At 43.1% G+C, this 16749-nt stretch overlaps 1 pseudogene; it reads left to right on the top strand.

Moving 5' to 3' along the window:
• The first annotated feature begins 4165 nt into the window (after positions 1–4165).
• On the top strand, positions 4166–5317 carry LOC137561898 (olfactory receptor 11A1-like; annotated as a pseudogene).
• The last annotated feature ends 11432 nt before the right edge of the window (positions 5318–16749 follow it).

Raw genomic sequence — 16749 nt, 5'->3', positions numbered from 1 at the left:
GCAAGGGGATGTAAAGAAGCATTCTTAGATGGTGATGCACAAACTTCTTGTGATGTAGTTCACCAGGCCAGAATCCTGCAAAGTTAAAAGATTTCTAGCAAACCAAGCTGAATCCTATGGAGCTGAGTTTTGAAGGATATTTATGAGTCGGAAAATAAAATGGAAAAATACTACAATACTTTTTTTTTTTTTTGGGGGGGTACAATGTATTTCTGTGGAAGGAAAGCATTGCAAAATTATTTAAATACTATTTGGGGATTATGCCTGAGACCTGGTATCACAAACAAAACTTGAGGTAGCTTACAAGATGAGAAAGAGTAATCCAACTTTCTTCACCTGCAAACCCCCCCCCCTTCCCGCCCCACACATGCAATTATCCTTTTCCAGTGGTCCATGTTTCACAATAAGTGTGGTGGTCATATTATGGGGTACTTGCACTGGGATAAGGCTGTTACATTTTTTTAAGGTGACCTTCAGATATTTGCTCACTTCACAAGGTGTTAGCACAAGGATTGTATTACAACGTGCATAGCAGCCAGTAGCAAAGTGAGATGAATGTAGCAGTCTATTGTTGCCCAATTGTTCTGTTTTTGTTCTCAAATGTTATGCATAGGAATGTACGTACACATGCCCAGTAAGATCACTGGGAAAAGTTATTGAGAAGACTGCATACCTCCAACTTAAAGCCAGGCTCTCAACGAATAACATTGTTGACCCCCTACAATTTGGCATCAAGAAGCACCACAGCTGTGAAACGGTGCTTGTCATCTGCAATGACCTGCTCATGGCCAGAAACAGAGGCGAGTGTTCCATCCTGTTACTGCTTTATCTCTTATCAGCTTTAATAGTAGTGTTATAGTTGACCATGAAATCTTGCTTAAAAGATTGCAAGAATACTGTGGCATTGATGGTTTAGCCTTCCAATGGTTCTCTTCCTTCCTGGCTAGCAGGACACAAAGGGTAGCCTTGGGGCCTCTCCAGTCCAACGACCCTGTACCACTAAAATATGGTGTGCCTCTGTACTCAATAGTATCCACTTTATTGTTTACTATATACATGCTGTCAGTAGGGAAAATCATCCAAAGACATGGTCTGATATACCACTACTATGCTGATGACACCCAGCTTTATATGTCATTCAAACCCGACATGACTGACCCCATCCCAACAATAAACACATGCTTAGCTGAGCTTCAGAAATGGATGAATGAAAACTGGCTTAAAGTAAATGCTAACAAAACTGATGTTCTTGTCATCAGAGGACAGCGCCTAACAGCAAAGCCACTCCAGACACAGTAAACACCACTGAGGTTAGGGAACTCAGACCTTACTGGCTCTAACATTGTGCGCAGCTTGTGTTTACTGATTGATGGGGAATTAAACTTCAGGCATCAAATCTCAGCTGTGGTGAAACATTTCTTCTTTCACCTAAGGAATATTGCAAAATCACTTCATTCCCTCAGAGGATCTTCCAACCCTAGTTCACACCATCACATCACGGCTGGGCTATTGCAATGCCCTCTATGCAGGCCTTCCAAATTAAGACTTATACTGTCTGCAGCTAGTACAGAATGCTGCCGCAAGACTGTTAACAAGCCAACCCCGCCATTGCCACATAACGCCAATCCTTTGCCCACTACACAGTACACAAAAAAAGGGAATCCTTATCAAAATTGGCATGCTAACCTTCAAATCCCTACATGACCTAGGCCCTGGATGCCTGAATGATATGTTGCAACTGTGTCACACCACCCATAATCTCAGATCAAAAGGATAATATCCAATAACTTGACTAGCCCCAGAGTCCAATTTAAAATCTTTGGAGCCAGAGCTTTCTGGCATGCTGCCTCTACCCTGTGGATTGCTTGCAAAACTTAATTAAGATAGCTCCAATAGTGGTGGGCAGAAATTATGCCTTTGCATAATTATGCATCATAATTCAAAATTATGCATTATAATCATAATGCTAAATTTGTGGATTACGCTTAAATTATTTTGCATGGAAATGTAATCACTAACCGTAATTGAGAATCAGAAACATTTACTTCACCAAGTACAAATGGGGAGTTGTACTAGGAATTGGTTTTGGCTCTGGAAGTGTGGGGGAGATAATGTCCAAGAGCCGAGGCTGCCATACTACGGCTCCACCAGTCACACTTGGCAATCATCTGTCATCCCTAAGGAGACATACGGGGGGGGCGAAAGTTCAGCCGTGATGACCTAGTTCTTTATGAAATAAACCTGCAGTGATGGCTGACACTGCTGAGGATCCCGATTGCTGACATCTGGCAGTGCTGGACAAGGGGCTCCAGTTCAAAAGGTGCTGTAGGGTTTATTTTTCTGGGGGGTCCCGACTCCTGCATAATAGCATAATTTACCTATAATTTTAAATATACAATTGGCTTTTTCGCATTGAATATTTAAATACCCAATGTGTTTGCAGTATACTGGCTGACGAATGCAATTTTTTTTGCATACAAATTCCTTTTCCACATTGAATATTTAAAGTGAACCTTAAGTCAGAAAATAAAAATGCGTTTTACTCACCTGGGGCTTCTACCAGCCCCCTGCAGCAGTCCTGTGCCCTCGCAGCCACTCACTAATCCTCTGGTCCCCCGCTGCCAGCTAGTTTCATTTTTGCCGACAGGCCCGTCAGGACTGGCCACGCGTAGCTTTTTTCGCATTACCGACTGTAATTAGCGCTGTTGCGGCCAAAAATACGCGTTGCCGCATTACGAACGCATAGATATGCGGCAACGCATATTTTTGTACGTGTTGCGGCCCGCAATAGCGCTAATTACAGTCGGGAATGCGGAAAAGGCTACGCGTGGCCAGTCCTGATGGGCCTGTTGGTAAAAAACGAAACTAGCTGGCAGCGGGGGACCAGAGGATTAGTGAGTGGCTGCGAGGGCACAGGACTGCTGCAGGGGGCTGGTAGAAGCAGAACTAGCTGGCGGCATGGGACCAGAGGATTAGTGAGTGGCTGCGAGGGCACAGGACTGCTGCAGGGGGTTGGTAGAAGCCCCAGGTGAGTAAAACTCTTTTTTTTCTGGCTTAAGTGTCCCTTTAACGAATAGCCACATATGTGCAGTACACTGGCGAACAGATGCAAATATTTTTACACGTTTAATGAAAATTACCTGTAATTGCATAATTACAGGCATAATTATAACTTGCAAAAGTAGCATGTTGTATGTAATACATCATTGTGAAAAATTACATGAAATTTTGCATAATCGTAATTAACCCATTACGAGCACCACTACGCTCCAACCAGGGATGCTCACCGAGGTTAATCACGAGTAATCCCGACTGATTAATTAATTGCTGCAGGTGTGGGGCTGAATGCGGCAGGGTTAATTACCCATAATGCTGCTGTCCGCCCTGCGCGTCAACGAGATTGCAAGTGTCCTATTAGTTGAGTTGCAAGCCTCACTATGGCGCACTTCCTTCTTCCGACTTGAAGGAGGAAGTGCACCACAGCAAGGCTTGCAATGCAACTAATAGGACACTTGCAATCTTTTTGACGCGCAGGGCGGACGGCGGTATTATGGGTAATTAACCCCGCTGCATCCAGCCCCGCACCTGCAGCAATTAACCCTTATTTGAATCACAAGTAATTAGTTGTGATTAACCTCGGTGAGCATCCCTGGCTCCAAATCTGGGCACATTTAAATTAAAACTGAAAAGCCCTACTGCTTAGTCCGGCATTTATGATCACATAACATTTCTCCTGTACACATCACTATGTACTGATCTGAGACAAGCTTATGCGCTTTGTGTCCTACGGGAGAAAACCACTTTACAAATGTTTCATTGTTGTTGTTGTTCTAAATCCTTGGAGTCAGATTAATTAATAGGGTCTGGTGCTGTTATATATGTAAGGATAAATGTACTTTCATTACTTAAAACAAGATTTTGGTAAGTAAAGTGGTACTTAGCAGGGATGCGCAAAACCAAATTCGGGTGAAACCCGAATAGTAGCTATCCGGTTTTTACCCTTCTAATTTCAATCAGCTGTGCGGACAGAGCGGGGGGGTCAATCTTACCTCTCTGACGTTTTCTTTGGTCCGTCCCTCGGTGTGGTCCACACGGCGGTCACGTGAGTACAAACACTTCCTCCTTCTGCTTTGAAGGAGGAAGTGTATAGGCACGTGACCGCCGCATGGACCGCATCATGGGAGGCGCCAAGGGATGGACCGAAGAAGGTAAGATTGACCCCGCCCCCCCCTGCCTAGCCCACAAAGCTGATTGTAATTAGAGGTGAAATCCGGATAGCTACTAACCGGGTTTCACCCGAATTCGGTTTTGAGCATCCCTGGTACTTAGTATGTCTGTGATATTTTAATTTACATTAACGGTCCTATGTTTAACGTTATTTCATCAGGTAGTCTACCACAATGTCACATTTGTTATTCTTCTAGGCTTTCCATACTTCAGAAACATCAGAGTTCTGTCATTTATTTTCCTTTTTATCATTTATGTTATGACTGTGTCAGGTAACGTTCTTATTATTGTTTTAATTCTGTTGAGTAAAAACCTTCACTCTCCCATGTATATCTTCATAATTCAGCTATCGTTGTTGGACGTAATAGTGGCTACAGATATTGTTCCCAACCTGCTTTATATTGTACTAAATGATGGGTGCACCATGTCTCTTATTGGGTGTATCTTCCAATTTTCCTTCTTTGCATCTGCTGAGGTTTTGGAGTGTCTTCTGCTAACGGTGATGTCCTATGATCGTTACGTGGCAATCTGCAAGCCCTTGCATTACAACTCTGTCATAAACCAAATGTTTTGTAAGAAAGCAGTGCTTATCATTTGGATATTTGGCTTCAATAGTATGCTACTCGGTTTTATAATTATGTGTAGTTTGCATTTCTGTGGACCAAATGTGATAGACCACTTCTACTGTGACTTGGAACCCATGCTTTAACTGTCTTGCTCAGATACCTCATGGATTAACGTTCAAACCACCATATTTGCTTTCACTTGTATCAGTGCTCCATTTGTAATAATTGTTATATCATATGTCTGCATTGTTTTAACCATCCTCAAGATCCCATCAGGCATAGGGAGGCAGAAGGCCTTTGCCACCTGCAGCTCTCACTTAATTGTGGTATCTGTTTTCTACGGGACTCTAATCATTGTGTATATGTTTCCAGTGAGAGGCCAACTATACATTGTAAGTAAGGTGCTCTCTCTGTTTTACACTTCAGTAACCCCATTGCTAAACCCACTCATATACACTTTCAGGAACAATGATTTTAGGAAAGCTCTGGAAAATATAAAGTCTAAGTTTGGTTCAACATGGTAGAAGAAACTAGAGTGGCTGCATAAATGTCAAGATGGCCAAATAAATAATCAGTCACCAGTATTCAGGTGTGTGTTACCACAATTCCCAGGAGAAAAGACCTCTGTAATAATCTTCAAAAAGCAATTGTTGTTGTTCACCAATCCCGGAAGGGTTATAAGTTCATTTCCAAACAATGTGAAATCCATTTACCCTCAGTGACAAAGATTCTTCAAATGTGGAAAGTATTCAAAGAGTTGAAAATCTTGCCAGGAGAGGATCACAGCAATTTCGTTCCAAGATCAGTTAGTGCAACACTCAGAGAAATTGCAAAAAGCACAAACATTGGCACTACTGATCTTAGTTAGCATATTAAAATTAGGATTGTAATAGTACGATTAGAAAAAATGTTAAACAAGTATGACTTGTTTGGAAGGATTGTCAGTAGAAAGTCCCTTCTCTGTAAAAAGAACACTTGGCTTAAGTTTAAAAACTTTCATCTGAAAAAAAAACAAGATTGCTGGAGCAATGATCTTTGAAGGATATCTGGGGTGAGTAATAAAATCTATCTGTACTTACCTAGGACTTCTTCCAGGTCAGCCCCTAGAAGTCACGTGTGTCCCTCGACCCAGCTTTGGTCTGGTCTTCTCCTGGTCCTGCTGGCAGCCCCTGCAGTATTGGCAACCACCGACGCCTCAGTGTCTTTTGCACATGCACCAGTGTGCCCCGTCCCGTGCAAGAGTGCATCTTTTCATTGGGGCAATACTGCAGCTGCGCAGTACTGCTACACAGATGCAGTACACTCTCAATGATGTGGGCATGTTCTTCACACGTGGTGCACGCCCAAGCATGCGCTGAAGACACTGACCCATAGGGGGGGGGGGGGGGGGTAAGCACTGCAGAGGCTGCCAGGGGGACCCAGGAGAAGACAGGAGCTGCGGCGAGGGACACATGGGACTTCTAGGGGCTGGAAGAAGCCCCAGGTAAGAAAAGATAGATTTAATTACTAGCATTGGATATCCTTTAAACAAATGAGACTAAAGTGGAGATATTTGGCTACGATGTTCAACACCACAGTTTGTTAAAACTTGAGATCAGCACAAACACCTGAAAAAATGCTATTTTTGATTTCAAGAAATTTTCGCAATAAAAAGGCTTCTATTTTCTCGTTTTCGAGTTTTTCACAAAAGTGCAAGAAAATGTATATTTTTATTGCAAAAAAGCAAGAAAAGCACAACAACGCAGATAAACAATATTTTTACCATGACAAGTTTTACTGGAAAAAGCAAAAAAAAAAAAAAACTCTGAATTTGTACTGCGAACATTCGCAAAAAGCTCAAAAAATAACTAAACAAATTGTGTATGCAAATTTCACTTGAAAATCGAATTTAACATTACTTTCACGGAAATAATGTGAAAAGAATATTAGTGTTTTTGCTCGTCACTGCGCACAATGAGTAGAGTGTAAAGCATGTAATTGTGTATACATGACTGTCTGCAAACCTCAATGCACTAAAAAAAATGTGGTAAAGAAGAGTGGATCCAACTTTTTCCACAACGTGAGTAAATAGTATACTAAAGCAGAAAATATAAGCCTACTGCAAATCATTACTGCTAAAGGTGATTCTACAAGCTAGATGAACATAGGGCGAAGTAGTCCGTTCACACATTTACTCTCAATTTTTGCTTTTTGTTAAATAAATAATGGCAAAGTAAAACCTGTTGTGGGTTGATTTCCATATTTGCACTGATTTAAATAATATTAGAACTTGCTAAGGAACAAATGATTTTTTTGTTATGACCTAAAACACAAAACCTAACAACTGAAATGAGAAACCTTTTGTCATGGCTGTAGATTCAGACACAGCCAGTTTGGCCCCCAATCTCCTGTGGAGCTTGGATTCATAGTGTGTAGTGTCAGTACTACAGTTATAAGAATACCAGCCATCTTAGTAACCAACACATAGACACTCAGACTTGGAGTATGTGTGGGTATATTTCAATGTAGCCTATTATATCACACTAGCCGACCCGCGGCGTAGCATACGCCGCATAAGAGGGTAGAGGGCAGGAAGAGGGTATTGGGCACAGCGGCGGGGAGGGGGGTTGGACCCCCCTCAACTGGGTCCCCCATGTGCGCCCCCGCTCCAGCTTAAACTCAGCAGGAACCCCCCCCCCCTCACCTGGGTCCCCCATGTGCGCTCCCCCTCCTGCTTAAGCTCAGCAGGAACCCCCCTCACCTGGGTCCCCCATGTGCGCTCGCCCTCCTGCTTAAGCTCAGCATGAACCCCCCCCTCACCTGGGTCCCCCATGTGTGCTCCCCCTTCTGCTTAAGCAGTAGCAGCCGCCACTATTAGTAAGAGGCAGCGGGCGGGGATGACTCACCTCTTCCATGTTCCATCGTGCGTTCCAATGTCGTCACTTCCTGCAATGCCACACACTGTATTGGTGTAATTTGCCTTTTTAAAACAGAAGGAAATCTGCAATAATTCAGCTATAAGTGAACATTTGTGGTTACCCACAATGCACTGCTACTAAATATGCAAATTACCCCTTTTCCCCATTGGTAAGCCAAGCAAGCATCCAGAGCGGCTGGTGTATAGCAAGCATACAGCTTTAAATTTTACACAATCATATCAAACCCCCATGTGACAGCCTGTTTCAGACTTTTGGTCCTCATCAGTACATGGCAGGGATTGATATGGCTGTATGAGATAGGGCTTGGACCAGTACAACAGAGTAACCAAGCAGCTCAGGGTGACCCAAACCACTCGGAATGTATAGGAGGTTAAAAGGGACCAAAAAGACCTTCTACTACAAAAAGCAAAGCTTGGTGTAATTTGCCTTCCTAAAACAGAAGAACATCTGCAATAATTCAGCTATAAGTGAACATTTGTGGTTACCCACAATGCACTGCTACTAAATATGCAAATAATTCATTTTCACCCATTGCAAACCAAGCAAGCATCCAGAACCACTGGCAAATAGCAAGCCTATAGCTCTAAATTTTACACAGCCATATCAAACCCACATGTGACAGCCTGCTTCAGACTTCTGGTCTTCATAAGTAAATGGCAGGGATTGATATGGATGTACGAGATAGGGTTTGGACCAGTACAACAGAGTAACAAAGCAGCTCAGGGTGACCCAAACCACTCGGAATGTATAGGGGGATAAAAGGGACCAAAAAGACCTTCTACTAAAAAATACTGTTTTCCGGATCATGAACGATTCGGATCTTTGATCCGAATCCTCCAAATCATCAAAATGAGTGATTTTAATCGCAAAGGGGGCGTGGCCAGGAGCGGCACGCCCCCCTCTCAGCGGGCAGCGGGTCCTGGAAGCAGAGCAGAGATGGATCGCTCTGTTGGAGGGGAGCCAGCCTTGCAGGGACAGGTAGATGAGAGAGAGGGGACATCGGTGCCACTGCCAGATATGTGTAGAGCACACATACTGGCTGAAATGTGCTGCTCATTTTAGGCTGTCTGTTCCGTAGTTGTGCACAGTGAACAAATTGGAAACTTTTGGCTCAGAAGCACAGCTCAGTAACTTTGCAGGCAGCGTGCTGGGCTAGCACAGGGCAGGCACTGTGATTGCTGTGCAATATGATCCCCCTGCACTGCTCTAAACAGCTGCACTTCACTTCTGGGAATGCTTTGGGGATTTCTTTCTTTCACTGTGCGACGTTTGCATTCAAAGTATACAGATGAACATATGGTGAAATGTATGTAAAACATATGATTGCATGTGGGTAATGTGTGCAAACAAACATTTCTGCTCTCTGCTCGTCCCTCCTCTGTCCACTCCCTGCCCTCTGTCCATCTTCTCCCCTTCTCTGTGTGTCCACCCCCCTCCCCTTCTCTGTGTGTCCAGCCCCCTCCCCTTCTCTGCGTGTCCCCCCCCTCCCCTTCTCTGCGTGTCCACCCCCCTCCCCTTCTCTGCGTGTCCACCCCCCTCCCCTTCTCTGCGTGTCCACCCCCCTCCCCTTCTCTGCGTGTCCACCCCCCTCCCCTTCTCTGCCCACTGCAGGGAAAGACATGTCCTGCTAGTCATTTCACCCCCGAATGCTTCCCTAGTAAAATGATCCGAGATTCGGATCAAAGATCCGGATCTTTTCAATGATCCGATTCGAATCATCCGAATCATTGAAAAGATCTGAACTTCCCATCTCTACTAAAAAAATCAAAGCTTGGTGTAATTTGCCTTCCTAAAACAAAAGGAAATATGTATTAATTCTGCTGTAAGTGAACATTTGTGATTATCCACAATGCACTGCTACTAAATATGCAAATTATTCCTTTTCACCCTTGGTAAGTCAAGCAAGCCTATAGCTTTAAGTTTTACACAGTCATATTAAACCCACATGTGACAGCCTATTTCAGACATTTGGCCCTCATCAGTACATCAGCAGGGATTAATAAAGCTGTATGAGATAGGGCTTGGACCAGTACAACAGAGTAACCAAGCAGCTTAGGGTGACCCAAACTACTAAGAATGTATAGGAGGATAAAAGAGACCAAAAAGCCCTCCTACTAAAAAAACAAAAACAAACCTTGGTGTAATTTTCCTTCTTAAAACAGAGGGAAATATGCAATAATTCAGCTATAAGTGAACATTTGTGGTTACCCACAATGCACTGCTACTAAATATGCAAATAATTCCTTTTGACCCTTAGTAAGCCAAGCAAGCATCCAGAGCCGTTGGTGTATAGCAAGCCTATAGCTTTAAATTTTACACAGCCATATCAAACCCACATGTGACAGTTTATTTTAGACATTTGTTCCTCATCAGTACATGCCAAGGATTGATATGGCTGGATGAGATAGGGCTTGGACCAGTACAACAGAGTAACCAAGCAGCTCAGGGTGACCCAAACCACTCGGAATGTATAGGGGGATAAAAGGGACCAAAAACACCCTCTACTAAAAAAATCAAAGCTTAATGTAATTTGCCTTCTTAAAACAGAAGCAAGTCTGCAATAATTCAGCTATAAGTGAACATTTGTGGTTACCCACAATGCACAGCTACTGAATATGCAAATTATTTCTTTTCACCCTTGGTAAATCAAGCAAGCCTATAGCTTTAAGTGTTACACAGTCATATCAAACCCACATGACAGCCTATTTCACACATTTGGTCCTCATCAGTACATGGCAGGGATTGATACAGCTGTATGAGATAGGGCTTGGACCAGTACAACAGAGTAACCAAGCAGCTCAGGGTGACCCAAACTACTAAGACTGTATAGGAGGATAAAAGAGACCAAAAAGCCCTCCTACTAAAAAAAGCAAATCTTGGTGTAATTTTCCTTCTTAAAACAGAAGCAAGTCTGCAATAATTCAGCTATAAGTGAACATTTGTGGTTACCCACAATGCACAGCTACTGAATATGCAAATTATCCCTCTTTGCCCTTGGTTTGATATGACACTACTTCTTCTTGCTTGGACCAGCCCCTTCTTCTTGCTTGGACCGGCCCTGGGGGCAGGGCGCTACTTCTTCTTCTTGCTTGAAGGTTGAGGTACTTACTCTATTATATATATAGATTTTCACAACACCAACAACAAGCCTGAAAGGTCAGATAGAAGATAAGTTAAACACATCTCAGATCAGAAGCATAAGGCCCATAGATGGAACTGGGAGGATGGGGGGTATTAGTAGTATAGTTAATAACTTTATTAACAAAATGACTAAATAAGATTTTCTTCAGGAATTGTTAGTCAGAAATCGGACTTTGGAAATCAGAAATCCACGGAATCAGTGATCAGTATTTTAGGTAATACAAATTTCCCTGTATTCGGATATCAGCATTTTCAACAATCCCTATTTGTAGACTTATTTGCAATGTGTTTTCCCGCCCTACATGCTCTCTGCCCAGTCCTCCATGAAGCTAAGTGTTTTTAATTGTTTTTTTAATTGTGTTGAACTTAACCACTTTATTTACCACTACAGTATATCTACAGACTACAGTTATGTCCTCTGTGACTTCATCTAAGCCACGAGGACATAGATATATGTCTTGCAGCTGAAGCACAGCTGTGCACAATTGGGCTTGCTCCCGTGTACACCTCTGGCACTATCCAATGCAGCACTAATTTGTAAAAGGGAATATATGTTCTCTGATCTAATAAGACTAATTTTTACAATTAAAAATACCTTTATTTTCTCAGTTTATAGTAAAAAAAATACACACTGTAGCATTGTCTTAGAATCAAATATCCTCGCCATAAATTGTGACAGGAACAAAATATATGTTTTGTGACAAACGGTAGAAGTAGACAAACAACATTTGTGGGTTTTTTTTGACCTACAGTAATGGTTTTTATTTTTCAACTGAAATTGGTAAAACTGAGAAATATTTTTTTTTCAATTTTTTTCTTTCTTTTTCCCATTAAAATACATAAAAAACAAAATAGTTCTAGGGAAAAAATGCCATACCATAGAAGCCTAGTTTGTCTTGAGAAAAAAAATATATTTCATTTAGGTGCCATAGGTAGGGTTAAAGTTATTGCTGATTAAATAGGGACATAGCTAAAATGTTAAAACTGCTCTGGTCCATAAGGGGAAACAAGGTCTGGATGCGATGTTATTAATACAAATTGTCTATAACTGAAGTCAGCTTGCAGTTCTGCTTATAAGCACCAACATGAATGTCCGTATTCTTTGAATATGAGGCTTAAGATAGGAGGCAAACTCATTGAGGTACTCTTTGTAGGGAAAAAAAAATATCTTCACTTAATTGATTAATTAATATTTTTTAAAATGTATGTAGTACTGACATCTTTCACGGTGCATTACAGAGTATCTAGTCTTGCCACTAACTGCCCCTCAGAGGAGCTCACAATCTAATGCCTACCATAGTCATATTTCCATTGTAGTCTAAGGCTACTTTAGAGGGGGGAAGTCAATGAACTTATCTGTATGTTTGTGGAATGTGGGAGGGAACTGGAGTGACTGGAGGAACCCACTTTGACATGGAGAGAACACATGAAAACTCTGCAGATAGTGGTTTGGCACTGCAAGGTGAGAGTGCTATTCAGTATGGCATACCCATTAATTAGACAATAACTTCTACAGCATATTCTAGAAGCCCCCTGTTCATGAAGAACAACCAGCAGCTCATGAGTGTGCTGTCTTAAAACAGAAGGTACTTGTGATAATTCAGCTTTAAATGACCAAATTGATATGGCTTCATGGGATAGAGCTTGGTTTGTTTTAGTCCCCTATACTTTCCTAGGGATTTTGGGTAACCCCGAGCTGCTTGGTTACCCTGTTGTACTGGTCAAATCCCTATAGCATAGAGCCATATCAATCCCTGCCATGTACTGAGGAGGACCAAAAGTCCAAAACAGGCTGCCTGCACGTGGGGTTGGTGTGGCTCTGTAAAATTTAAAGTTATAGGTTTGCTATACACCAATGATTCTGGATGCAAGCCTGGCTTCAGGGGCATATAGAGATAATTTGCATATTCAGTAGTGGTGCATTGTGGGTAACCACTGATGTTCACTTAACCTCCTTGCCGGTCCAATTCCCGCCGGCAAGGAGGCAGCTCAGCATTTTTTTTTATTTTTTTCAAATCATGTAGCGAGCCCAGGGCTCAGCGGCATCCCCCCACCCACTCCGATTGCCTCCGGCGGTCAGAGTAAGCAGGAAATCCCGTTCAGAACGGGATTTCCTGCAGGGCTTCCCCGGTCGCCATGGCGACGGGGCGGGATGACGTCACCGACGTCATGGACGTCGGGACGTCAGAGGGAATCCCGATCCACCCCTCAGCACTACCTGGCACTGATTGGCCAGGCTGCGCAGGGGTCTGGGGGGGGGAGCTGCGGCTCAGTGCGGTGGGTAGTGGCGAATCGGTGGGTAGCGGCGGCGAGCAAAGTACTAGCTGCGTGTAGGAAAAAGAAAATTATGCAAATCGGCCCAGCGGGGCCTGAGAAATCCTCCTGCGCAGGTTACCCCGAGCTGAGCTCGGGTTAACCGGCAAGGAGGTTAAAGCTGAATTATTGCAAGTACCTTCAGTTTTTAGAAGGCAAATCACATTAGCATTGCTTTTTCGTAGGAGGGCTTTTTGGTCTCTTTTAGTCCCCTATACTTTCCTAGTGGTTTTGGGTAACCCCGATCTGCTTGGTTACTCAGCTCATGAGGTATTTCCTTCAGAGGCTATAGGTTTATGAGCTGGAGCTTACATTCCTCTGGTCCATCTGCCAGTGCTACTTGGAGCAATGTCTGGCCAGTCTGGACTGAAAAATCTTTGCAACACCTTAGTTAGAGGTCTCCTGCCAATGAAGGTTTTATGACCGGTACCTGTTTCTCTACTATGTGTTATGGAGCTGCAAAAGATGATTCCAAATAACAGTTTTTTTCTTCTTTTCCCCTTTAAAATGCATATGGAATTTAAAAAAAAAAACCAGAGGGAAGAAGCAACCAGACAATGTCTAATTTATCTTGAAAAATAAATTCTGCATACATCACTAAGGTGTCATAAGTAGTGATAAAGTTGTTGAAGGGAAATCAGGTCTAGCTGTGAAGCACTTAATTAATTTATATATATTGAGAGGCGTTGGAAGAATAGATTTTATATTCAGGAAAATAAGAAGCTCTGGGCCCCAGTGTAATTTTGAATTCACTGAGGCACTACATAGCATAGTGTCAAAGAGGAGTAAACAAGATAAGGGAACAGCCACAGTGTCAGAGAGTCATAAGCAGGGGAGGGGCCAGCTGCAGTGTCAGAAAGATATGCAGGGGAGGAACAGTTGCAGTATCAGAGATGTGTAAGCAGTGGAGGGGAACAGTTTGTTAATGATTGCACTATGAAAAACACATATAAAAGTAATATTACTAGTATAGCACCAATTAAAAGCTACAACAGAAATTGAAGAATTAACTCAAATTTGCCCCTCTGGTCCAGGGCTTCAAAATGAATAAAAACTATTGCTACTTCGGTGTGTTTGTTTTTCCATTTGCAAGTGGGAGCTCGTCAGGTGAGTATGTACCATTATGACAGAAGAAGAAATCATCACAAATGTCATAGAATAGCCTATACTACACTAACTATCCCATCCGACCGAGGTGGTTTTGGCCTCCCAGTCCCAGACCTCCCAAAAAAAATCAACAGACAACAGAGCATGTATTTTAGATATGATCAGACATCGGTGGACTCCCTCAACCCAAAAGAATTGGGCCCTCTGGGAAAACTCACACCACAAATGTGGAACTATGAAAAATCTACTAACCCTGAACCTACTGACACGAGGACTGACCTCACAGACTACCCAATTATACAACTCACTAGACCAGTGTTTCTCAAACCTGACCTTGTGACTCCCCAATGGTGCATTTTTTTGCAGGCAACGTCACCTATGCACAGGTGGGGTAATAAGTGTCTCTGCTAAGTGGACTCCATGTAGCTGAGACACTAATTACCCCACCTGTGCATAGGTGAGGTTGCCTGCAAAGCATGCACCATTGGGGAGTCACGAGTACAGGTTTAAGAAACACTGCACTAGACAATTATGGTCAGATATGCTAGCAGAAATGCACCTAGATCCCTGCCATTCTAATCTCCCAGGCAACATTCAAAATTTCAAATACCAAAAAATGACTGCTTATAGGCATAACTTCACTAATAACAGATTACAAACAACAACAAAGTAATACCATTCTCCACCTTAACCCTCACATTCCCAGATTTTGAACACACAAAGTTCCAATATCTTTAGGTAGCTCACTGGTACCACTCTCACCCTATCTCAGAGATTGCTACACCTTGCCTATTAACAACTATACTTGATAGTTCTATCCAACCAGGAGAAGAATTTCTGCCTGGTACCAAATTCTTACACAAAAATGTGCATCTTTATTGGACAAATATGCTGCTTTTTGGTCCTCAGAATTGCAAATCCTTTGACAGCAAATCTCTCTTCATGAAAGCCCACAACACCTTAAAAAAATGTCCAAATGCTTAACTCACCTTAAGACCTCCAGAAACATATTCTATAAGTGGAATACAAACCCCGGCTTTTAGCAAGCTTTTCTAATGAACACTCTCCCATTGCTGGAGAGAATGCAACATGAAAGAGACACAATCTGTCACCTCCTTTGGAACTGCCCAAAGATCCAACCCTTATGGTCCTCTATCTCCCTCCTGATATCATCCCTTATAGGATATGCCTTAACACTGTCCCCTTATTCAGCATTATTGCTAATATTGCTAATAGGCTTGGAAATGACGGCCTATAGCTACCGTCTTTCCCCGAAAATAAGACCCTGTCTTATATTCTTTTTCCTTCAAAATGTGTCCTAGGTCTTATTTTCGGGGAGGTCTTAAATATATTTCCCTCTTGTGCTTCCTGATTTCCCCACCTCCACTTTACCTTCTGCCGACCCCCTCCTCCACAAAGTCGCATTGCCCACCGACATACCTCTACTGCAGATCAGCGTAGGTAAACGGCGGATTCCCGCACTGCCGCTCGTGGCCCCGTTCTGCCCTTTCTTCCAGCATAACTTTCAAACCGCAGACCAGCGGTAAAGTGTGGTGAAGAAAGCTAGTTACACTGTAACAGGCACTTCCGTGTACAGGAAGTAAACAGAGATGTCACTTCCTGTACACGGAAGCGCTGTTACAGTGTAACTAGCTTTCGTCACCACACTTTACCGCTGATCTGCGGTTTGAAAGTTATGCCGGCAGAAAGGGCAGAACGGGGCCAAAAGCGGCGGTGCGGGAATCAGCCGTTTACCCACGCTGATCTGCAGTAGAGATAGCGGTATGTCGGCGGGCAGTGTGACTTTCTGGAGGAGCCGGGAGGGGTCGGCAGGAGGTACAGTGGGAGTGAGGTAAGAGGGGGGGGGGGGTTCAGACGGATGGGAAGTCCTCAGCCACTAGGGCTTATTTTAATAGGTAGGCTTTATATTTCGAGCAAGCTCGAAATATTTACTAGGTCTTACTTTAGGAGTATTTCCTACTTTCGGGGAAACACGGTATAGAAGAATAGTTGCCCACATTATTTGCACCACACATTAAGCCATATTGGTTCACTGATTCTATGCCAGAATTAACAAAAAATGTTCAAGCCACACAATGCAATCTGGAAATGGAAAACCTTGTATCTCACCATTCAGACTCGTTTTCACCCCCATCACTCTATAGATTGGAGACCCATCCTGGAAAGGCTAATTTGATGTTTTTTCTTCTATTTATTGGCTTAAGTTACCCCAGGCTAGAGGCAATGAGAAGTGCTCTCCAGGATATCATAAGTAGGGATGCTCAAATCCAAATCCGGGTGAATCCAGATAGTTGCTATCCGGATTTCACCCAGATACCTATGCATGGTGGGTAGGGGGGGTCAAGCTTACCTGTCTGACGTCTTCTTCGGTCCATCCCTCAGTGCCTTCCACGATGCGTTCCACGCGGGTTTCATGTGACTACAAACACTTCCTCCTTCCGGGTTGAAGGAGGAAG

The sequence above is a fragment of the Hyperolius riggenbachi genome, chromosome 3 (genome assembly GCF_040937935.1).
Source record: "Hyperolius riggenbachi isolate aHypRig1 chromosome 3, aHypRig1.pri, whole genome shotgun sequence".
NCBI classification, from domain to species: domain Eukaryota; kingdom Metazoa; phylum Chordata; class Amphibia; order Anura; family Hyperoliidae; genus Hyperolius; species Hyperolius riggenbachi.
The sequence above is the reverse complement of the archived record's forward strand: the minus strand, read 5'-3'. Positions and strand labels throughout refer to the sequence as shown.